At 34.6% G+C, this 25,086-nt stretch overlaps 1 protein-coding gene across 4 annotated transcripts in view; it reads left to right on the top strand.

Moving 5' to 3' along the window:
* LOC126887501 (gamma-sarcoglycan) overlaps positions 1 to 25,086 on the top strand; it is a 762,843-nt gene that overhangs the window by 591,997 nt on the left and 145,760 nt on the right. The window contains exon 1 of one of the 4 annotated variants that reach the window (XM_050655125.1): positions 15,613 to 15,820. The exons of the other annotated variants lie outside the window; for them this stretch is intronic. The gene's annotated coding sequence lies outside the window, so the exon portion shown is untranslated. Of the gene's footprint in view, positions 1 to 15,612; positions 15,821 to 25,086 lie in introns of those variants that run through there. 4 annotated transcript variants of the gene reach the window in all.

The raw sequence follows: 25,086 nt of genomic DNA, 5'->3' as shown, positions 1-25,086 counted from the left end.
CATTGCAACTGACGTGAAGGTGTATGTGGGTAGCGGCATCTGCTAAATGAAAGTCGTAAGTTTTTCAACCTAATAAAAATATTTTTAAAATACCTTCCTACATTCATTGCACCTACTACCTTATACTACTATTTTATAAATATTTTTATTAGGTTGAAAAACTTAGACTTTAAAATATATTATTTTCCACTTCCTCTTTTTCATGAATATTAAAGACTATGTAACTATGTATATCTGATAATTATATACATGTAGTGATCAAAGAATACTTTGACCCAAAAAATGAAATCAATGATGAAAATTTGAGAATACGTAGATGAAAGTTATTAAATAAAAAAAAATGGATTTCTAAGGTACCTACTTTCTTTTTCCAAAGTTTTTGATTTCACATGTATATTTCATCAAATAATGAAATTTTTTTTATATAAACCTATTATTGGCATGACTTTATCTTAAAAATTTGAAAAAACCGTTATTTTATACCTTTAGTAGCTTCCGGGGTCTCAGCTTCCTGAGCTCCCAGATCTCTTCACTGCATTACTACAGTAGTGACGTGATCAGTAAAGAGTGCAGTGAATTGTGCTGTGCAGACTAGTGCAGTACTACAGAGACCAGTGACCAGTACAGTGAAGAGACCTCTGGGCTCAGAAGACTAATCTCAGGGCTAAGAAGACTGAGCCCTCTTAAATCCTAAAGAAGAATAAACAACAATAATAAACTATTTACTATCAATAACATGCAGATTGAAAATGTGGAAAATTTTACGTATCTTGGAAAGTTGGAAATAATGTGATAACAGAAACCGGAGGTACAGCAGATGGTATTCGTATGAGGAAGTCTGGTCAGTATACGATAAAGACAAAGATCCACATATTCCAGTAAAATGTCGTGTCTATTCTATTCTACAGATGTGAAACCTGGAAAGTGACAAAAACCCTTATAGACAAGGCGGAAACGGCGGGTTCGTTGGGAAAAATATTCCCATGAGATATTTTTGCAAAATCACATTCGTGAGACATCCCAGAACAAGGTTCAAGGAGTCGCCCACGAGAAAACTGGGCCAATTTTTTTTTAACAATTTTTTTTAATCAAATTGCAAAAATCAATATTTTGGCCCGGACTAATTTTTTTTTTAGGTTTTTTGGACCGTTCTGGACAAAAAAGGTCTCTTATAATTTTTCTCTAAAGTTGATCTTTTTCGAGTTATAAGCAAGTTAAAATTTGAAAAACGCGAAAATGGCCATTTTTAAGGCTTAATAACTCGGTCAAAAATTATCATTTTGAAAGTCAGAAAGTGACTAAATCAAAGTTTAAAGTCGCCGTTACATGATCCTGAAGAAATCTGTGTTATTAATTTACTACTAAGCTGTTATTTTTAATTAATAACAATGAGTGGTTGTATCGTATTGACGCTGCTGTAAATGTGAGTGCGAGTAAGATGCACAATTACTGGACTGCTGGAATAGCTTCTCTCTCGCACTCAGCATTTACAGCCCCGCACACGTGCATGGCGCTTATTATTATTACTCAAAAATAACAGCTTAGTAATAAAATAATGACAAAAATTTCTTCAGGATCTTGTAGGGGGGGCTTCAAACTTTGATTTAGTCATATATTGACTTTCGTAATAATAACTTTTAACCGAGTTATTAAGCCTTGAAAATCGCTATTTTTCGTTTTTTTCAATTTTAAATTGCTTATAAGTCGAAAACGATCAACTTTACAGAAAAATTATAAGAGACCTTTTTTGTCCAGAATGGTCCAAAAAATTAAAGAAAAAATTTTTCGGGCCAAAAATATTGATTCTTGCAATTTGATTAAAAAAAAATTGTTAAAAAAAAATTGGCCCACTTTTTACTTGGGCGACTTCTTGAACCTTATTCTGGGATATCTGACGAATGTGATTATGCAAAAAAATCTCATGGGAATATTTTTCCCTTCGAACCCGCCGTTTTCGCCTTGTCTATTACAGGCAAACTGTAGGTCTTTTGTTGACAAATGCTTACGAAGAATTGTTCGTATTTTCTGACCTAACATAATCAGAAACGAAGATCTGCTATACCTATCTGACCGAATAAAAGAGGGTAGAAATGAAATAAAGTCCAGAAAGTGGGGTTGGATTGGTCGACACACTTCGAAAAGATGGCTCCAGTATTGCAAAGACTGCCCTTGACTGGAATTCCCTAGGAAAAAGAAAAAGAAGTCGCCCTGTATAAACTTGGAAACGAGACAAGGGTTCAATCATGGACAAGATAAGAAGTCAATGAAAGTTTTGGAATAAGATGAAGACCTTAGCGCAAAATAGAACTCCATGGCACGTTTTCAGTGAAGCTCTATGCTCCTCTTATAGCCCAGTCGGGATAGCTTGCATTACGAGCTGCCCCAAATTTTATTTTTTTAATCTTTAGGGAGGGTCAATATTAGTATAAATTTAAAATCTCGACTGAATTTGACTGTTGCGTTAGCCGCCATCTTGATTTTAAACGAGAACCGTTTTTTTAGATGTTTAGTTCGCGAAATATTCGACCGTTCCACTACTTTTGGGACACCCTATATAAGTGATAAAATGATCTAGTATATTATTCAACATTTCTTAAAAAAGATGCCTAATAATAAATTTGTTGATGGAAATTGGATTACACTTAGCATAATAAAAAAGGTATAAAAACTGTCACCGCTTAGAGAGTGAGCGTTTACCGTAACTCAGTCTCTGTATTTTTCTTTCCAGTTTTAAAAGTTCCAGTAAAGAGGTAAAAAGACCATTCGTCTTTTCCATTAAGTAGGTAAAAGTCAAAAGGATCAAGAAGTCAAGATTTAGCTGGAGAGGTGTATTTTTGAAATAATTAGAAAGCGGAGTTGTTCCTTTTTAACGACGTTGTAAAAAATGAATCGAGTTTTTTCTTTGTTACTTACTCAACGTTACTTGGATGTACAGCTATTTTTTGTTTTAAGAGGTATTTATGAACTTGGAATTTGACAAAATGAAGTCACTTTTTAGTTTTAATTACTGATTTTTAGATAAAATCTTTTAACCGACTTAAATGAGAAATAAATAGGTACATCTACCCCAATAAAATAATGCGTAAATTTAATATGGGATAAATTGGTGGACAAAGATGGATAAAGGGTGGACTGCCTGTCAATTATGCAAAGACAACATTTGTCAAACTTAAAAATTTCGTATTGGCTCGCAGTATCAAGGCTATAATGGTTCATTTTACTTTATAGGGCAAATGCGTAGCCACTTAAAGTTAGATTTTTGAGTCGCATTCATGAATTTGAAATGCGGACTTTACGAAGACTTTTATGAGTGCCATCTACCGCACATGCCGCAAATGAAATAATTTGAAAAACCGCAGGTTGCCAAACACTGTAAGAAAAGCAACAGCAGTGGCGGCTGGTGGGGTAAAATTTTGGGTAGGCCAAGCCAGCAAATTACATATAGCTATGTGTAATGAGTGGCGGATCCAGAGGCAGGGGTCACGGTGTCATGACCCCCCCCCCAAATATTTGAGAACCCACTTATCCTATTGGCGGTAAGACTAAAAGTGACCTTGCATCAGAGAAAAGTAATCACCCTCAAGATCCATGACTCCCAAAAAAATAGCCGCCAGTGTGTGTAATACATATTTTTTTTTGTGTGAGAGTGGGAATCTTCTAAAGACCGTACCAGATGAATCGTACCTGGCGTGTGTTGGATTCAGAGTAAACGGAGTACATCCGAAAGCAGTTCCCCCTCTGGGGGCCTTGTCTCCGGATGCGTCCGTGTTACAATGCCTACCAACTAAACCCACTCTCGGCTTACGCGCGTGGCACGTCTTTCCAGACCGTTCTCTCGCGCGCACAGCCGCTCTTTTTCTGTTCTTTCCTTTTTCTCTCTGTTGCTTATATTGCCCTTGTTTACCCCTGTCTCTCTCTTTCTATAATCAGTAGACAGTGATGAAAGCCGATTTTGCGTCATTATATTTCGAAGAGACACCGAGAAGAGATGACTTTATTCGCTTTAAAGTGGAGAAGGTTCTTTCAACTGAAGCGCTTGTTGCAGGTATTGTAGCAAGTAACCAAAATAACTTGCAGCTTTCAAGAAGAATTTCATTGGTTTCGTTGTCAAACATACTTTTAATTAGTTCTAACAAACTCTTATCGTGAAAATTTTCACGATGAATAGCAGAAAAAATCATCTCCAGTTCAGTTTTTAATAAGGATTTATTAAAAAGTAGTTCATATGTATCCATCAATGAGTCCAAAGCTTTTGTGGAAATTTAGCGCCATATTCTGTGTGAACATTTTATTATCGCCCAATTCCAGAAATAAATTCCGTTTATTTAAAAATATGTTACAATAATTATAGATTATGTTACAGTTACATATTTTTTTATCATAACTTAAAAGAAAATTTATATTACAATTCGATAATTACGTTACAAGTGGCAACGATGGTTGGCGAAGGCCCGATCGTCTGGTGCCTAAACAGCAAGCATAACACGACAATATAAAAATCGTTGTCCGGCAAGCGACTTAACTTCAAACGCTTTTTGTACGGAGATCTTATGTGAGCGGGGTCGGCCGGCTCCGAACGGGCCTATTAATGATATTTAAAATGCCTGGATACGATTCAATGCTTTCTGTGATAATAAACGGTAGTTGTTTTAACGGAAGCTAATGTACTGAGTGATTTAGTACATTTAAAAGTTATTTACATGCATTAACATAATTTTTGAATATATGTTTTTCAATTTTAAAGCTGTTAAAATTATTGGTTAGGCCCGGCCTATCCTGCCTACCCCCAAAAGCCGCCACTGAGCAACAGTGGCACTAATTGTCGCCTCCGAGATCATCCGTAGATGACCCATCTGCAACTTCAACTCTCTACTTGTTCTTGGTTTAACGAAGAAGTCAGTCGTCTCTTTGCTCCGCGGTAGCAGCCGCAATCCTATTCCCACATCCCGCGTGGGGAGTCAAGGTTTAATTTAAACACACTATTTGTTGCTTTTGTTGTTCAATAAGCGTTTCTTTTTAATGGCAAAGAAGTCGACTTTACTAAGTAACAAGCATCATGGCAGTTGCAGTCAGTTGTTTCTTGAGCTCCGAGCGATAAGCACGTAGGTGACCTTATAGCACAGACGTTGACGCGACCTGCCGATTAGCTACAGCTATCCGCTTGTCGCAAGTTCAGCGTGCTGGGTCATACAGCGTGACTCGTTCCGTCTTATAAAACAACCCGCGAATAGTATCGTACCAGCGAAAGCAAGAGAAAAAAGCGTTGTAATCTGCTACAAAGGTTGCGAAGACGTGTACGCTGTGATTTTTATCACGGCGTATACCGATCGGTGTGGTATTTGGCTCGAATCGAACAAGTGGATATTCCCGCCCAGGGCTTTTCCACTACCGGTATTTTTCCGTTCAGCGGCACACTGTTGTTAGCGTAGGTCGGTGGACTGCTCCGTAAGAAGGCACGTCCACTTAAGCCGTTTTGCGTTCAGCAGTTGGTCGTTTCGACGGGAATTGGCCGCGGTTCGGACTCAAATAGTATATCGCGAGAATACACACATCGTGGGACCCCACAGCCTAACAAAAACAGTTTGTACAGTCCGGTGGCCCTACCTAGCTATACATTGCACCACGTATAGCTGAACAGGTGTCTTCAATAAACTCCGACCTTCGAATAGCATCATGGAGACCCGATCACTAAGGTCCGCTTCAAAATTGCCCATCGACCCAAACAAACCACCCGACCCCCCAAATATAAACGACACGGACTCACAAAACAACGATAACGAAAACAACGAACTACCCACAAATGACAACGACTCCTTTAACGACATTGCAACACACGACGATTCACATTCTAGCACTATCAACACGTCTAACATAACTGAAACATCTCAATATAGTACACAACCTACAACAGACGAAGTAATTGACACGTTTCTCAACTCTTTAGACAAAATCTCGGACGACAAGCTGGACCTCCTGATATCAGCACTGCTGAGAGTTAGGGGTTCAGCTGGCCGTTCGACGTCAACAACAAACAATCAAGTAAACAATAACAACCAAATGCTAAATCAACCTACAACCAACCAACCTTCTATCAATACATCTAACAACAATCAAACAAACAACCAAATCACACACACAATAAACAAACAAACAACGCAACCCTTAAACATCCACTCAACACAACCTCTAAACAACCAATCAACACAACCATTAAACAATCAATCAACACATCCTTTTAACAACCACCCAACACAACATTTAAACAACCATCATCCAACCAATATTACTACCACTATACCACCTAGGCACCCACTAACCTCTCAACCTAACAACAACCAACCTACCTACGCCTCTGCTACCCGTCAAACAGCCTCTACATCCAGTAACGCTATCCCTCAACCTCATCCTAACTCCTTTGAATACATCTTCAATAACATCCCTGTGGAAAAGTGCAATCAGCGTGATTTCCACAGAATAATAAACACACAAGAAATCCTCCTAAATCAAATTATCCAATGCAGAGTCCTTCCAACACAGATAGCATACCTCACCACCAGAAATCCCATCAATCACGTCGAAATACAGCGCAAAGTGCGTGATAAATTCGGCGACTCCCAAATCACACTAACCCCCAAACACAGATTATCCAACCGCACTCAAACCACCTATAAACCAACCTTCATGATCGTCTTGAAAGGCATAGCTAATTACTATACTGACGATGAAGTTAAAGTCATCCTTTCCGACTTAGATGTTCCAGTGATCCGTCTCTGGCGCATCGTATCTCGGGAAGGAGTATACACCTCGTTTATTAAACTAATCACAGATAGTGAGGAAAAATATACAGAACTGCTGACAAGAGGCTTTTATCTTGACGGCATTTCTGTACGAGGTGAACTTCCCTTAAACTCTAATCCCATCCCACCCATACCTAAATACTGCAACAGGTGTGCTCGAAATGGACACACGATCCAGGAATGCACCCTGAAACAGTTCCGCTGTCCCACATGCGGTGAAGAACATCGTTCTTCAGCATGCACAAAACAAACCTCACCCAAATGTCCTAACTGTGACGGACTTCATGCGGCTTACTCGCCAAAGTGTCCGTTACGGAAAGAGGCCCCTCCCACTCTCCAAGAAACTCAGCCCATTACTACCCAAAAAAGAATCCCACCTTACACTTTCACCTCCGATATGCAAACCACACTTGAATTCATTTCCTTACTAATGGTAAACGTCCTCCCAGACCGAAGACAGTCGGTACTGGACTGCGCCAACAACCTCACCTGCTCTATGTTTGGACACACGAGTACTATCGTGGCCCATAACAATAGAGCTACAGTCACATACACCCCACAATTCATTTAAATGGACAGTACAATGGGTGCGGTTAACTGTCAGGGTGCCGGTAGGAAAAAACCGTTCATCAAAAACTTACTTGATACCCACAATATTCAAATACTTGCCCTCACCGACACCCAATTAAAAACCTCTCCATCTTATCCCGGCTATAGCACTCACCACCGTCCAAAATGCCGAATATCTCATGGTAACGGCTTCCTTATTAAATATGGTATACCCTTTTCCCCTCATACTATCCCTATTCAAGTAGGTATTACTGATGAAGATGTCTTGGCAGTTGACATACACCTAAACAACAACACGACGCTGACAATAGTCTCTTATTACAAACATCCACAACAAACACTCTCAGATACACTTCTGGAATATGTCTCTGGGCTGAGCAAGGCGATTATTCTGGGTGACTTTAACGCCAGAAACACACAGTTTGGTGATACGTTCACAAATGTGGCGGGTAACCTGCTGTCTGATTGTCTCCTTGAACTGCCCATTCACAGAATCAGAAACACCGAACCTACGTTATTTAATCACAATGGCACCTCTATCGTCGACCATGTCATATGCACGTATGACATGATAGACGTATTGGACGATGTTTGCATCATCGGTGATTCTATAACGTCGGACCACCTACCTATACTCATAAACGAAAACATATTAAATCCTAACCAACAGGCACATATACGAGTAATGAGAGACTATAAACATGCCGACTGGAACCTATATAGACACTATCTAAATCAGAATATTCCTCAGTTAGGCAATTTAAACACGCAAGCTGACATCGATAACGATATCACGGTCCTTCAAACACTGATAGGGCAAGCAATTGACCTATCAGTCCCCAATCGGGTTATAAACCCAAAGAGACCACCACTCCCTCAACACATAGTAAATCAAATCAAACACAAAAGACGTCTCCTACGTCAATTCCAACGAACACGCGATCCACTTCTCAAGGCAGAGTATAACCGTATCTCGGCTAGGGTCAAGCTAGAGGTGAAAAACATGCAAGCGTCACAATGGCGTGATGCCACCGCTGGCTTGGACTACCGTGATGGGGCTAGATTCTGGCATAAATTTAAAGTCCTAACTAAACAAAAACAAGCAAATCCATCTCATCTAGTCATAAATAATCAAATTATAAATTCAGACCAAGAGAAAGCCGAAGCTTTCAAGACACACCTCCAAAATACATTAGTCACGCCCCACGACCAGAGGTTCGATCAAGACTACTACGAGGTGGTCGAGAGAGATATAGTACGACTGCTCGCAACCCCATTCGATCCACGGTTTCGCCGTGAGCACCCGCTTACGGCACCCGTGAGTCAACAAACATTGGAGGATTACTGCCAAATTGGCAACTCCAATGCACCAGGTCCTGACAACATCAACAGGAACTGCGTAAGACACCTCCCACCGAGCGTCGCACAATATATGACGAACATTGTCAACGCCGCTCTAACTCTCTGCTACTTTCCAAAAGCTTGGAAAGTAGCACACACCATCATGCTCCCTAAAAAGGGCAAAATAAAGACAAATCTAAACTCTTACAGGCCGATTTCTCTACTAAGTGTTCTTGGTAAGGTCTTCGAAAGGATCCTTAAGGAGAGAATCGTTGACTTTACCACCGAAAACAATATCATTCCCTCTTACCAATTCGGCTTTAGAGAAGGTCTCTCCACAAAAACGGCGTTGACAGAAATCGTCACACACATAACTCAAACTCTCAACGACAAAAATCTAGCACTTGGCATATTCCTGGACGTACAGAAGGCCTTTGATCAGGTTTGGCACGCCGGCCTGACAAAGAAACTCTGGGACGTCGGCATGCCCATTCCTTTCATAAAACTCATTCACTCGTATCTCTCGGATCGCACCGTCATGGTTAAGATCAAAACTCTGCTGTCTACCTCTTTTACTCCATCAGCAGGAGTACCTCAAGGTTCCCTGTTGGCACCCATACTATACACAATATACAACAGCGACTTTCCTAACCCTAGAAACACCAATACACTAACATTACTATATGCGGACGACACTGCACTAATAACAACATCGAGAGATATTCACGTTTTGAATAGGTGTGCTCAAAATCACCTTAACACCGTCGAAAGATGGTGTGGAAGATGGCGAGTAACACTTAATCCAAACAAAACACAAACCATACTATTCAGACACCCAAACCTAAGCGCACACACTATACGTAATGCAGAAGAAAGAGTCGTTCTGGACCTGTGGGGCGAAAGATTACAACTTCGTGACCAGATTGAGTACCTAGGCGTCATTTTTGATAGAACGCTAAACTGGGACAGAGATCTGGCTGAAACCCGCAAAAGGGTGAAACGGAGGGTTAATCTGCTCAACAGTCTCTGTGGAAGATTCGGTCGGACGCATAAACACACACTAACGCACACATACAAAACATTCATACGGCCAGTAATCGAATACAAATCAAACATCTACACATTACTAAACAAACGAAACACAGAAAGATTACTGGCCACAGAACGCAGCATACTCCGCAAAATAAACTACAAACGAAGAGACTACCCATCTAGACTCATACATCATCTAGCAAGGATCCAGCCACTAAACGAGAGAATCTCCTCTCTGAGCAGGAGTTTTACTACAAAAATCATAAACAGCCAAAACATCAGAGCTCAAAACGTCCTTAAAACTACCTGCTCATCCTTTGGTAGTGTATTCACCAGAACACCCAAACGAAAACTCCCTCACTTACCAACAAAATTGCTGACTCTTGCCAGCACAGAAGACATCCCTGGTGAATATACCGATATCCTGGAGGCAACTCCACTTTATTTTAGAATCAACCGTTAGATAAATAACTCACTTAGAGTTTTGCCTCGGACAGGGAGAGTTCGGTTTTCTGTGGTTTCCCGTACTCATTTGCAAATTATACCTGTCTTTAGGGAGGATACAGCCACAGCTGCCCTCAACGCGAATTCAATCACTCTTAAATACTTAAATATCCAAACAGTCAAATTAAATTTCAATTTATAAAACTTAAATTCAAACTTTAAAACCTTATCATACACACAAAAATTTTTTCAACTTTCATTGAAACTTAAAATTTTGCACGTATTAATAATTTGTTTTAGATCAAAAATTCTGAAAAGAACCGTAGAACCAACTTTCTCCTCTGATTGCTCCGCCCAACAACAGCCTCCAAGCAGTGCACCACCACCACCAACGGCGCAGACTACCACCAGTGGTCCCAGTGGACATAAAACAACAGTGTCTAGATAAGACATGTCCTGAAGAGGTGTTAGATCACCTAAAACAGGACAAACACACACAAGAAAAAATAGAAAAAAACAGAAAGGCATCCAAACGACCCACAACGAGAGAGAGAAGTAACAAGAGACTTTCTCAGCACACACTACACATTACTCATTACTAATTACGTGGCTAAAGGTTTAAAACCAGGGCCAGAAATAAAAAAAAGTCTCATGAACTGACTTTGGATTATGTGAAAAAATAATAAATCATCATCAGTCATCTATTTAAAAAGAGACGACTGATGTAGAAGGACAAAATATGTCCCGAAAAGATTGGTCATAAATTATACCACACATTGTGGGGTCAAAAATAGTTCGATTGAACCTAACTTACCTCAGTACAAATGTGTTCATAAAAAAGTTACAGCCCTTTGAAATTACAAAATGAAAATCGAATTTTTTTATATCGAAAACTATTAGAGATTTTTTATTGACAATGGACACGTGTCTTTCTTATGACAGGAACATCTTAAAACAAAATTATAGTGAAATTTGCCAACCTATAAAAAATTTATGGGGGTTTTGTTCCTTTAAACCCCCCAAATTTTTGTGTTCGTTCCAATTAAACTATTATTGTGGTACCATCAGTTAAACACAGTGTTTTTAAAACTTTTTTGTCCCTAAGGGCCGGTTGTTCGAACGCTAATCAAAACTGATCATTATCAAATATTTAATTACAATTATATTTAATTAAGCGTACTTCTGACATATGTCGCATTTTGAGGTTATGTTGACTGATTTATTTTATTATTTTGGTTTTAATTTAAAATAAAACATAATTAAACTCGTTCTGATGTTAATTTCTTGTTTTTACTTAAAAATCAATAATAATAATAAGCAATTTTTAATAATTTAAGAGCTGCGGCTATATTTTAATTACTGTTTTACCTACAATCAATAACTGATTAGTGTTTTACATGTATTTTTCATGTCGCGATTTGATTCCCATCAAGAAAATTGATTACAATAAATGATTGATTATAATCAACTTCTTGATTAGCGTTCGAACAACCGGCCCTTAGTCTTTTTTTTGATAAGTTACCTTTTATCGAGATGTGGCTTCTTTTTTAAAATATACCTGAAAATGTAAATTACAAATAAATTTTCAGATTATTAACAGGTCTCTATAAATAATCGTACTTAACCATATACAAATGTGGTGGATTCGAAAAATATGCAAAATATCTCGATAAATACTGGCTTATCGAAAAAGTACTAAGAAGCAAAAAAGTTTTAAAATCATTGTATTAAACTAATGGTGCCACAATAATATTTATTTAATTGGAACGTACACAAAAGTTTGGGGGTTAAAGGGGTTAAAGAGGTTAGGTAGAGGAGTTAAAGAGGGGGTTAAAGGAACAAAACCCAATAAAATTTTTAGGTGTGCCCAAATTTTACTATAATTTTTTCTTAAGGTGATACTGCCATAAGAATGCCAAATTTTTATGGGGTGCACAAATTTCACTTTATTTTTTTTTAAATACTGTTGCCATGAGAAATCCACGTGTCTATTTTCAATAAAAAATCTCTAAATGTTTTCGATATATGAAAAAAAAAATCGATTTTCACTTTGTAACTTCAAAGGGCTGTAACTTTTTTTGTGTGCATTATTGTACATAGGTAAGTAAGATTCAATCAACCTATTTTTAATCACAGCATCTGTATTATAATTTATGACCAATCTTTTCGGGACACCCTTTATATTATAGTCCAAGTAATGAAGCTTAAAATAGGACAAAACCTCGCAATTTTTACAGAATGGATCGATTTGCTTGAAAATTTGAGAATAAGTAGTGGATAGTCTAAAGATCAAAATAGATATGATGTCGGAAGGCGCTTTTACCATGGGGGTGGTTGCACCCATGTCGGGGGTGGAAACTTTTTATTATATTTTGTCCGCAAAAGTTGGTAAAAACATTCATTCTAAGCAAAAAATGTTTTATACATTTTTTTGATAAAATTAATAGTTTTCGATTTATTCGCTATCGAAAGTGTTAGCTTTATATCGAAAAATTCAATGTTTTTAATCAGTTTTCTGCAAATAACTCAAAAAGTTTTCGTTTTACCAAAACAACTTTCCTTAACAAAAATGTACATACCTTGTGAAAAAAATCAACAAAACCGTTTTTTTAATTTTTCTTTAAGAATAATAATAGTCGAGCTATACTTTATTATTATACAGTGTGTCAATTTAAAAACTTACAATGGCTATATCTCACGAACAAAAGCTGATATCAAAAAATGCTTGAAACCGTTTCTAGGATACTAAGGGGGAACTAAAATGACATGAAAGAGAACTCACCCCCATCAACCCCCTAGGCCCCACCCATCACAACCAAAAAAGTTTAAATTGCAAACCCCTACTTGTGATGCATCATTGAAAAGGCTATAAAAAATGCTATCCAATGGTATAAATAATAATTATACAGGGTGAAGCAATAATGGTGAAACTTTTGCTTAAATGAAAAATTTACTAAGGTTTTGTTGAATTACAAATTGATTAAAAATGTTAATGAAGTAAATATTTAATGTGAATTCCGTTGTAAACAATAATTCAGCCTATTTTCAAATTCTGCACGAAATTTGGCAAATGTTCTAGTAATAGGGCGACATGCTTGAGTAATTCTTTCTCGCAATCCCCCAAGTGATGCAAGTTGAGTTTTATAAACAACTGATTTAAGATAACCCCATAGAAAAAAGTAATATACTATCCTACTATAAAAAGTACCATCCAATGGTATAAATAATAATTATACAGGGTGTTAATATCAGCTGGCTTACTATGACTTTTGTATTTGTAATGCTACCTCCCGGACTATTATTTTAAATGGTAAATGTCCGCTCGAACTTTTTTTTGTTGAATTAAAACTTAATTTGCTATTTTTGCCTTAAATCAGTTGTTTATAAAACTTAACTTTTGTCACTTGGGAAATTGCGAGAAATAATTACTCAAGCATGTCGCCCTATTACTAGAAAACATTTGCCAAATTTCGTGCAGAATTTGAAAATAGACTGTATTATTGTTTACAAAACAACGGAACCCACTTTGCACATTTACTTAATTGACATTTTTATCAAATTTGCAATTCAACAAAACCTCATTAAATTTTCTTCACCCTGTATAATTATTGTTTATACCATTGGATAGCATTTTTTATAGCCTTTTAAATGATGTATCACAAGTAGGGGTTTGCAATTTAAACTTTTTTGGTTGTGGTGGGTGGGGCCTAGGGGGTTGATGGGGGTGCGTTCTCTTTCATGTCATTTTAGTTCCCCCTTACTATCGTAGAAACGGTTCCAAGCATTTTTCGTTTTCAGCTTTTGTTCGTGAGATATAGCCATTGTAAGTTTTAAAATTGACACACTGTATGTTAGCTCTTCTTCGTCAAATGCTAAATATTGTAGTATCAAAGTCAAAACACGGGAAAACTATGCATTTTTCGAGGATCACTTGTTTAAACTATTTTAAAGTACATGTTTAAAAATATCTATCTCCAGAAACAAAAAACAAGTCTTTAGCTCAAAAATTAAGTGGCTTATAATGAATAGAATGTCAGTCCCTATTTTTTTCAGCGAAAAAGTGATGAGAAAGCAAACCCGTAATCACCACCCCAATTATAATTAGTCATTGACCTTATGTGGTCTTCGTTATTTATATATTATTAATGGGTTCTAGAAGTTTAACCGGCTTAGAATAATTAGTTTTTAAAAATATGAAGTCAAAAGCGAATAACGAATTGTTGGAGTTTGGTAAAAAATTTCCTTTTCTTTAGAATAGAAAGATTAGCATCAGAGAAACGAAAAAATGTTTAAATATGAAATTGTAGGTTATTTATTTCCCAAGAAATTGTTTTGAAAACATTTTTTCTGCTGTAAAAACTAAGTGAGCTATTGACCATTAAAACTGGTAATAACATGCAAAAACCACCTTTACCAACCCTTTCAAAGTCACCACTTTTTACGACTGAGGACTCTAAAAGGATTTAATAATAATAACCTTATAGACTTTGTAAAAACCTACAAAATCCTTTTTCACCAAACTTTTTAAGATAAAAATTAAAAAGGTTACGGTTAAAAAATCAATATATTTTTTTGAAAAGAAAAAAAAAAGGAGAAATCCAATAATTGGAAGCATAATAATGTAAGTTAACGGTGTTTTTAGTCATTGAACTTATTCATTCTTCTTTATTTATGTATTATTAATATATTCTAGAAGTTTGACTGGCTTAGAATTAGTTTTTAAAAAATTGGAGTTAAAAGCAAATAACGACTTTTTGTAGTTTGGTAAAAAAATGGTTATATGAAAAATGGTTTAATAAAAAACTGTAGGTTATTTAATTCCTAAGAACTTGGTTTCAAAAGAATTCTTCTACGGCAAAAAATGAGTGAATGGCAAATGAGTATATATCGAAAAACATTGATTTTTTGATAACAAACATTTTCATAGTGAATAAATCGAAAAGTATTAATTTTATCAAAAAAATGTATAGAACATTTTTTGCTTAGAATGAATATTTTTATCAATTTTTGCAGTCAAAATATAACAAAATATTTCCACCCCCGAGGTGGGGTGGCAATCACCCCCATGATAAAAGCGCATTTCAGCATCATATAGATTTTGATCCTTGGACTACATACTGCTTATTCACAAATTTTCAAGCAAATCGATCAATTCTGTAAAAATTGCGAGGTGAAAAGCTTCGGTTCCTGGACTATTATTACAGTTTGCTACTTTTTTGTCTTTTCCTCGCAGTTTAAAATTTCAAGAATATGTTTTACCTTCCGGTTCTCCTATTAAATTAGTAACTCTAATCCCCAACACTTAATTCGATTCAACATAGTTCTAGCTATTTGACGGAAAGTGTGAAATATATCGAACATTTTCGCAAAAAGTATTTATAACTAAGTGGCTAAGTGGCTCAGACTTGGTCCCGACGGCTTCAAACTTGTGGAACTTCTGACTTGTTATTTCGGTCAGTTAATTTTCAGGTTCTCGCTAATCCCGTTCGGTGTGCGGTAATTTATAGGATTTTCACTGTGAAAACTACGGACTCGCTTAATTTTATTAGTGCTAAAAATAAAATTCAATGTGTGAGTGTTTGGGAGGACGGAGAAAGAAAGAAAGATGAATTAAGGAGGTGTTTTTGTGTAAAAAGGTGTGTTGCTGCTTGTATTAATGGAATGACAACGAATAACCAGAAGTAGTGCATCCCATTCTAAAGAGTAACAACTTAAAATAATAAAATTTCACAGGAGAGCGAAAACAAAATACATATATGCTTTGATTTTTCCTAATATTTTTTTATTATAGTTGGTATACATTTAATTTTTATATCAATAATTTATCTGTTACAACTGGGCTAGAGTAAGATAGGAAATAGTTAATTTCCTAACAAGTGCAGAAAGTCATACTTTACCGCACGCGACTGCAGTTTGCCGAAGTTCGGCAAGCAGTCGAGTGCGGAAAAGAGACTTTCTGCAAGAGTTAGGAACAATATTTTTTCTACGAGTCTTTAAAAAATGACCAAATCTTAATCAATTAATTTAATTAATATGAAAATACATACACAAATTAATTCTTTGACAAGGTTGTCAAACTGTTCAAAACCAAAATTTTATTGTAATTTATTTATGTAAGTACAAATTAGTACAATTAAACACACAGTTGTCATAAATATTTGACGGTTGAAAGTCATTACTTTTATAATTTTTAAAACATTAATTGTCATTAATGTCACTGAATGTATTTTTTCATAGCAACGAAGGGCATCTGACGTAATATACTTGACGACCGGAAATTATAAAAAATTATCAATTTAATTTTTATTTCTCTAGCTTTCTATTGGTCAGAATCTCCTATGAATGAAATAATCAATATAATTAGTTAGCATGACGTCGATCTTGGTTTCCACGACGATGAGTCAAAACGACTGTTATTGTCTACCGATTTGACTTTCGAATATTATGTCAAAATAATTTTATTTTATCGAATTGTCGCGTTAATTTCATTAAAACAGGAACACAATAAGATACATTTGAAATAAAATAGTAAATAATATCTAAATATTAGTTTATTGCATGTATTATAATTATTTTAAGGCCATATTAAAATATCTAAACGCGTGCGGAAAAGTAAAACTTTCTAAACTAAAACGCGTGCGCGAAAGTAGACATTTTTGCACGCTCGTAGAAAAAATATTTTGTTAAAAGAAAATAACAACTAAGAAACGACATGTTAGTTCGATATACAATTTTTCCCCAGAAATTTGATTTATGACTATTTTTCCCGAAAGAAACGTCAAAACACATTGGTGTTGTATGGTCGCTTTTTAATTAATACTTTTTTAATGCGTTTCTCACCGGAAACTAGCCCACCGACTTGTCATAAGTTCGATGGATACTGCTTTTACCGAACCATGAGGTTTAATTTTTAATTATTGTGACATATCGGTTCACTCCATCTATTGAAAAATTTTTTAATTTGGCGGTATTATAGTTTTTTGAGGAAAAATATGAGGCATAATGGATTTTGTTGGTGAAATAAACACAAAAATGAAATTTTGTGAAATGAGTTTTCAAACACAATTTTGAACGGAATGTGAGAAATAAAGTAATTGTGAAAACACGATTATATTACCTACCAATTAAACACTTTTATTTTCAAGAAAGCTATATGCACTTACAATACTTCGATAGGATTGAGCTTTGTGCGTACTGTATGGATAGCTTTATGTACTTACAATATTTCGATAGGATTGAGAACCTATTAGCTAATTAATACTCTTTAACACAGTGTGCATTTAACTAAAGTTCTTCAATCACACATATGTTTTTCTTCAAGTCCCATCTCCGTGATGGAGGTCGACAATCAGCATAGCTATTCGGACTTCAGAGACGATTGCTCTGAAAAGTTCACTATTTGACGTACATCCATACTAGTCTCTCAGGTTGCGCAGCCACGATCCTTACGCTTGTTTTTCCTTGAATCATTCCCTGCATAATCAATTGGATTAAGTTGTATCCCTTTCGACGTGTAATATGTCCGAGATATTCCAATTTTCTTGTTTTGATGGTATTTATGATTTTCATTTCTTTATTCATCTTCCCCAGATCCTGTTTGTTTGTGATGTGTTCTGTCCGAATCCTTCTGCACATCCACGGCTCGAATGATTCCAGTTTTTCATTAGTGCCACATTCAACTTCCAAGCTTCCATTCCATTCATCTAACCTAACTCAGCTCCAACTTCAATCTCTTGTGTAGAGTACTCTTCTTATTTACTTTAAAATTACTCTATCCCTTTCTATTCTGATTTTGTTCGGTAACAAATACAAGACTCATAATATACATTCAATATAACAAGCCCATACTTATCGTTTGCGTTATGTTTTACAACGTGTATACACAAAAATAAAATAAACATACTTTACAACGTGCCAACAAAATTTTACCGGGCTGATATTTTGAACGACTATCGGCTGGAACAACTTTCTAACGTTCAGTTAATTATCTGGAAGAACATCTTGAAATATTTTGAATTTTAAAATATTTAAAATGTAGTGGAAGATTTAAAATAGGTTTTTTACTATAAATTTTCTGTAAACAAAGTTTATAACCTCAAAACCTGCATTTCAAAAACAACATTGTACGTTTTAGATAATATAAACACATACCAATATTTTTCCTTAATGTAAGAAGAATATAAAGTAGTTTTAGTATTTCAACAAACATTTCTCAAAGCAAAAACAATACGGTTGTCTTAACTGAAAATTGTTTAATTGAGGTTTTTTGAATTTAAATTTGAATTTGAAAAATAATTTATCAGTAAAAACTTTTACAAAAAAATCCATGAACACAAAATACAACATTTTTGAAACAATTAAAAGCAACTTTTAGTAAAATATTTTAATAATTTAATTACATCAGGTGTTGAAAATGAGTTAAGTGAATGAGTTATTTACACTACGAAGCATTTGTAAATTAACACTTCAAAATACACTTTGTATTCTATTTTTCATATCAGCCCTTGTTGTTGGAGGCATTTTATAACCTTTATTATAACATAATATACCTTTATATTTTTGTAATGGGGAAGTTAAGAAGATTTTGAATATAAGATAAAATATAGGGTCTTCCATTTAAAAAAACTAATTAATTTTAAAATGTGAAGTTCAAAGTTGGGTACAATTTTTGTTATTAACTTTTATTGCTATCTATTACTATAGCGGATACATTAAGCTTTACCCCACTAATCAATCACCCTGTAGAGAAAATGACTGAGAAAATTATTTATAGGTAGTAGGGAAGTGCATATAGATTTTCAATTCGGAAAAAATCAAACAAGATAGGACTTTTTGTAATTTCATTAAGAAATGTTTAATAAACAACATATCAAAAAGTTCTACTCGAGAAGTGGGTTTACCCGGGATAAAAATTATTCAACGCAGAGTCACCATTACGTATTCCTTTATGTATTCCTTTAATCTTTTTTTTTATAAAGTGAATAATGTCGGGATTTTAGAAAAACTTTACGAAAAATGTTCAAGTTATTCAAATGTTTAAGTTCATCAATGTTTTCCAACAATGTTTTTGTTTTCGTCAGCCTCAAAGTCCTAAAGCTTAAGCAGCAACTTTATGTATTAAGAATATATTAATTGTCACATATACTGGCTTTCAAAAGTCTTGCATGTATGTATGCAGACTAAAAATAAATATACGAAGTCCAACCGCAGCTGTAATGAAACTCTCTTTCCGGAGTAAATATTTTATAAATAGTGTTGGTTTATTTTATTTTGTAATTTTCGTCCCGCCCGCCAGAACGGAGCAGTGGTTTCTCCTCATTGCGGCCTATGAATTTGTTTCGTAATTTTCCCCGTTTTATGACCCACTCAGCAAAAAGAGGGTCCACAAATGCTCTGAAACATATTAAATTCATAATTTTCATCACTAGCTCATTCGCATCATTTCTGGTATAACATCGGCGTTTTTGTATTTTTCACTCAATTTTCACTGGCTATAAAATTAGTTTTGCGAATAGAAATGAATGTACAGGTCTAAAAATTACTTTATACTATTGAGCTAAATAATAAACAGTAATTGTCTGGTTTTAAGTAATCAAAGGCTGTTTACATTAAAACATGAATCCCTCTATACAGAATAAGTCGTAAGTAATGAGCCCAAGTCGATATGTACGTTCAGAGGCCAAAAGTTATTAGTGCAGTCACTGAAGGTGGATATTATTACCTCCGATTTCGTTGAACCTCCATCGATATGCTGGAAAATTGGTGAGTGGTTAGAGAATATACCAAGGAACAAAGTTGACATGGTGCGAACTTGCGCTTTTACCCTGGGGGTGGGTGCCACCCCTTCTCGAGGGTGAAAATTATTTCATTAAAAATAATCCCATAATTCGATAAAGGGACAAATTATAAGCAAAATTCGTTATATAAAGTTATTAAAATAAATCAAAACTTTTTGAGTTATTAAAGATCAAATATTTTAATGTTTAGTGAGAAAAATGCATGTTTTAATCGATTTTTCACAAATAACTCAAAAACTATAAGTTTTAACAAAAAAGTTATTATTACCAAAATTGAAGCTAATAATAATGAAATAAACCTCTTACTAAAAAATCTTTTAATGCTAACTGAAAATGAGTTATAGGTAATTGAATGTATAGTTTTTTCGGCGAGTACCCAAATATAAGTATTCAAGCTTAAATAACTGTAAAATGATGCATTTTATAACATAAACTTATTAAGCATTTGTCAAAATACTTAGAAATATCTATCAAATGAGTCCTAAAACAAGTTAATAGTATTAAAATTTATGCTCCAAACATTTTTCAAAATTTATCTTTTAAAATTTTTTCCAAAAAAATGTTATGTTTTTTTTTAATAACTCCGTTAATAATTAGGATATCATGTTCGTTTAAAATCCATTTGAAAGTAAATTCCAAAGAGAATTAAACGACGTCAAATTTAATCTTTTAAACCTCTTACTTTTTTAAAAATAAAAGGTTAAATGGCCCCGGTTACATGGTTCTCGTAGAAAAATTTAAGTTTTAAACGTTTCTATCTCGGTTATTTTTTACAAAACTTTTTTAAGAAAGGTAAAATATGTGATACAGAAAAACTAAACTTTGGATATATATCATTTTTTACGAATGTTGAGTATTTTTGGAGTTATTATCAAAAGAAAATGAAAATTACGATCATTTTAAAAATTCTGATTTTTTAAATTATACATTTTTTTTTTTCATTCTAAACCGGTCAAAATTGTTGATATCATTAAGTATTTATGCTAAAAAGAAATTATTGTAAGGAATACTATAAATTTTAATTTTTGTGGAAATGGCGTATTATGTTTTATTTTTCACTTTCTCCTAAAAAATTCGAAAGGGTTCTCTTATTTTCATCATAACTTGTTTAATTTTAATGCCTAATGTTTTTAATTTTAATGTTTAATTATTAACTTCTTCTGAAGCTCAAGTGATAGTTAATTCGCAGTGATTTGACAAGTGCAGGTACAGTAGGAAAAATAAAAGAATACCCATGAACGAACATATAAAACACGCTGTATTTTCCTGTCACCGTGTCATATAAAAAATTGGCCAGCGCAAGTACATGTAATAATTATTATTACATGTACTTGCGCTGGGCAATTTTCTTTGTGACACGGTGACAGGAAAATACAGCGTGTTTTATATGTTCGTTCATGGGTATTCTTTCATTTTTCCGACTGTATATTTTATAAAATGCATTGTTTTCTCGTTATTTAAGCTTGAATACTTAGATTTGAGTACTCGTCGAAAAAAATTTACATTAAATTTCCCATAACTCACTTTGACTTAACATTAGTTTAGTTTTTTAAGTGAGGAGTGTATTCAGTTTTTTATTATCTTCAATTTTGGTAAGAATAACTTATTTTAAAAAGCATATAGGTTTTGAGTTTCACGTGAAAAACAGTTTTAAAGCATGCATTTTTTTACGAAAAAATTAAATCTTTGATTCTCAATAACTCAAAAAGCATTGATTTATATTAATAAATTTATATGACAAATTTTCCTTAGAATTTGTCCTTATATCGATTTATGGTATTATTTTTGATAAAATAATTTTCACCCTCGACAAGGGGTGGCTTCCATCCCCAGGGTAAAAGCGCAAGTTGGCATCATATCACCTTTGTTCCTTGAGGTATCCTCTAATTACTCAACAATTTTCATGAAAATCAATGAAGGTTCAACGAAATCGGAGGTGAAAACCTTCAGTGACTCCACTATATGTATATACATCAGTGCTAGGACCGACAGTTATTCATTGTTCAGAACATTGGTGGAGAAAGACGGGTTTGCAATCTTTTGTGACGTCTTTCACCATCGTACAAAACAAGCGCTTCCAAATATAAGAAGAGCCTTTAATAGTAAAGAAACGGCTTAACTAGAAGCTTTCACAGGTCTCTCTCCGCTAGTATCATATATTTCGGCGGTACCCTTTATAATTATAACCATCTTGAGACTCAAAGCAAACAGTATTTGGAGGCCGAATTATGTATTGAACACAAACACTACTGAGACTATACTTGAAGGATCCATCTTTATGATGAACTCAGATATTAGGACACCAGAACTAATCTTCACTAAAAAGATTAACACAACTGTACCATCTAGAGAACAAGCTGTCCTAAATATTACTGGATACTTAATATGGTTCATTAATGTAATTAAAACTGCCCATGGTATTGGATCAGGAGTCTTTGGGCTAACATGTAACTATAATAAATAATATTACAACCTAGGCCAACATACAGCTACTTTTTTTCAGGCTGAAATTTTTGCTTTAATGGCCTGCATTGATGAAATCATAGATGGGGAGCCTAAAGCTAAGTCCCCCCTCCTCATAGACCCGCCACTGGTTCTTTTGAAAAATTATAGTAAATCGTAACTTCTACAATTTCAGTCCTTACACTTTTTGTCAAAAAGTTGAAAATGGCGGAGATATTGAACAAAAACCATTGCTATAAAATCAATCAGGTCTACGCTCGCGCCTTTACCGCATACGTACTACCTTAAATATTGATTTGATCAACAAAATGAAACAGATCAAATTTGTTCAAAATTTAATTCTATTTATTTTTGTATATGTTTAGCTTTGTTGTAAAACTAATAATAAACGAGATAATTCAATAAATCAATAATTATGCTCTAATTGTCACTATCCCCCTACCTCGAAAAATATTGACCGCATGAAAAACATTATAATAAACTAAATTATAGAAAATCGCATTTTCAAAAATTTCAGTTTCTACACTTTTTGTCGAAAAGTTAAAAATGGCGGAGATATTGAACAAAAACCGTTCTCGTTTAAAATCAAGATGGCAGCTAACGCAACGGTGGAATTCAGTCGAAATTTTAAATGTACACTACTATTAACCCCCTCTAAAGATTAGAAAAATAAAATTTGGGGCAGCTCCTAATGCAAGGTCAAATGCTATCCCTAATGGGCTACTAGCACATTGACATCGTTTGCTCATCATTTCTGGTATAACACCGCATCGGTTTTTTGTCTTTTTCACTACATTTTCACTGGCTATAAAATTAGTTTTGCGAATAGAAATAAATAATGTACAGGTCTGAAAATTACTTTATACTATTGAGCAAAATATAACTTGCCATAATTAACATATTTACGTTGTCGGGCTAAAGAAACGAGGCTGTAAATTTGTAAAAGAGATCGACAATCTTTTGTAATTTGTAATTAATTATAAGTACATTCAATTGAAAATTAAAAATTTATTCAACAAATTTAGGTGTTGTCCAACCTGAATTTTGAAAATTTTCAGAAACCGGTAGAATCGCTCAAACGAAGCAGTTAAAACCACTTTTAAGACTATTTTAATTTACGATTAAAGTCACTCAGCATAAATAAACAAGGTTGTGGGTATCATTAATTTGATGAGTAAGTACATTCTGGATATAAATGCAACTGTTTTTATTTAAAGCTGATACTAAAACCGTTGGAAACATTTGCCTGAGTATAAATAGGATTTTTTTTAAATTTAATCTTTTTTAATTCTATGTTCTGGTATGCACTTCAGTTTACTGAGTTTAAATAAACTTTTTTAGAATCTATTTGCAGTAAATAAATAATACACTTTATATGTGATATACCAACATAAAAAGGATATTTGTCTACTTCTTTTAAAGTAGATACAGTAATAAAGCTATTGAAAAAAAAACAGAATATTTGAATATACCTTAATCATGACACCTCAAAGGTTATGGTAGGGGAGCCCAAGCGGGGATTTTTGCAGTAACTCGAGCGCGTCAGATTATCATATGGGAAGAAACCTGGTACCCTGTAGATGTACCTCTACCATATATTGGCTCTAAACACAGGGGAGTTCGTTAAGGGGGGGCCGAAAAAAAAATGTATCCTTAGAAAAACTCGAAATCGTCAGATTAATATAAAGTAAGTTAACTGCATGCAAAGTAGTGTACATTAAAAATCTGACGATTTGGGCGGGGCGTAAGGAAATGGGTGAGTCACAAAGGTTCACAAGAAAAAAGCGAATATTTCGCGAAATGAACAATAAATCTAAAAACTAAAAAATACGTGCTCAATATTTATCAAAAATCTAACGAATGATACCAAACACGACTCCCCTCTCCGTGGGGGGTAAATTTTAAATTTTAAATACGAATCCCGCGATATTCCGCGAAATGAACATCAGATCGAAAAACTGAAAAATACAATTATTCAATATATTTCAAAAATCTATGGTATGGCACCAAACACAACCCCCACGGAGGTGGGGTGGGGGGTTACTTTAAAATTTTTAATAAGAGCCCCCATTTTTTATTGCAGATTCGGATTCCTTACGTAAAAAGAAGTCACTTTTAATTGAAACATTTTTTCGAATTATAAATAAATAAATAATCGGAAAAAACGATTGTTGGAAATGGAAAATTAAATTAAAAATGAAAAGTCCCCACTAAATTGGAAAACTTTGCTTAACTTTTTTTGGTTTTAGAACCTACTCTTCACTACCCAATAGGTCCCCAAAGCGCTCGAGTGACTGCACATTTGGCATACTTTCCTCCCCTACTATCATTAACAAGTAGTTTAATGTATACAGTCAAATGATTTGCAAGCATACCTATAATTATTTGAAAGACTCTTTCGAATTTTGTACGGCTGCCGTCACTAATAGTTTACACTTCAATTTTATATTGTAATACATACCTACTGAAAAACATACAAGCATTGAAGTAGGTTGGTCTCTAAAGGCAGGTTGCTGCAGATTTGAACGGGAGCTATCGTAGGAAAAATGAAAGATTGCCCATGAGCGATTATATTAAACACATCTTTTCTATGTTCCAGAAAATAATGAACTAGTACCAGTACTACTTATAAGAACAGCTTA

The sequence above is a fragment of the Diabrotica virgifera genome, chromosome 6, assembly GCF_917563875.1.
Source record: "Diabrotica virgifera virgifera chromosome 6, PGI_DIABVI_V3a".
NCBI lineage: Eukaryota > Metazoa > Arthropoda > Insecta > Coleoptera > Chrysomelidae > Diabrotica > Diabrotica virgifera.
Note: the sequence above shows the minus strand (reverse complement) of the source record. Positions and strands in the feature narration are given on the sequence as shown.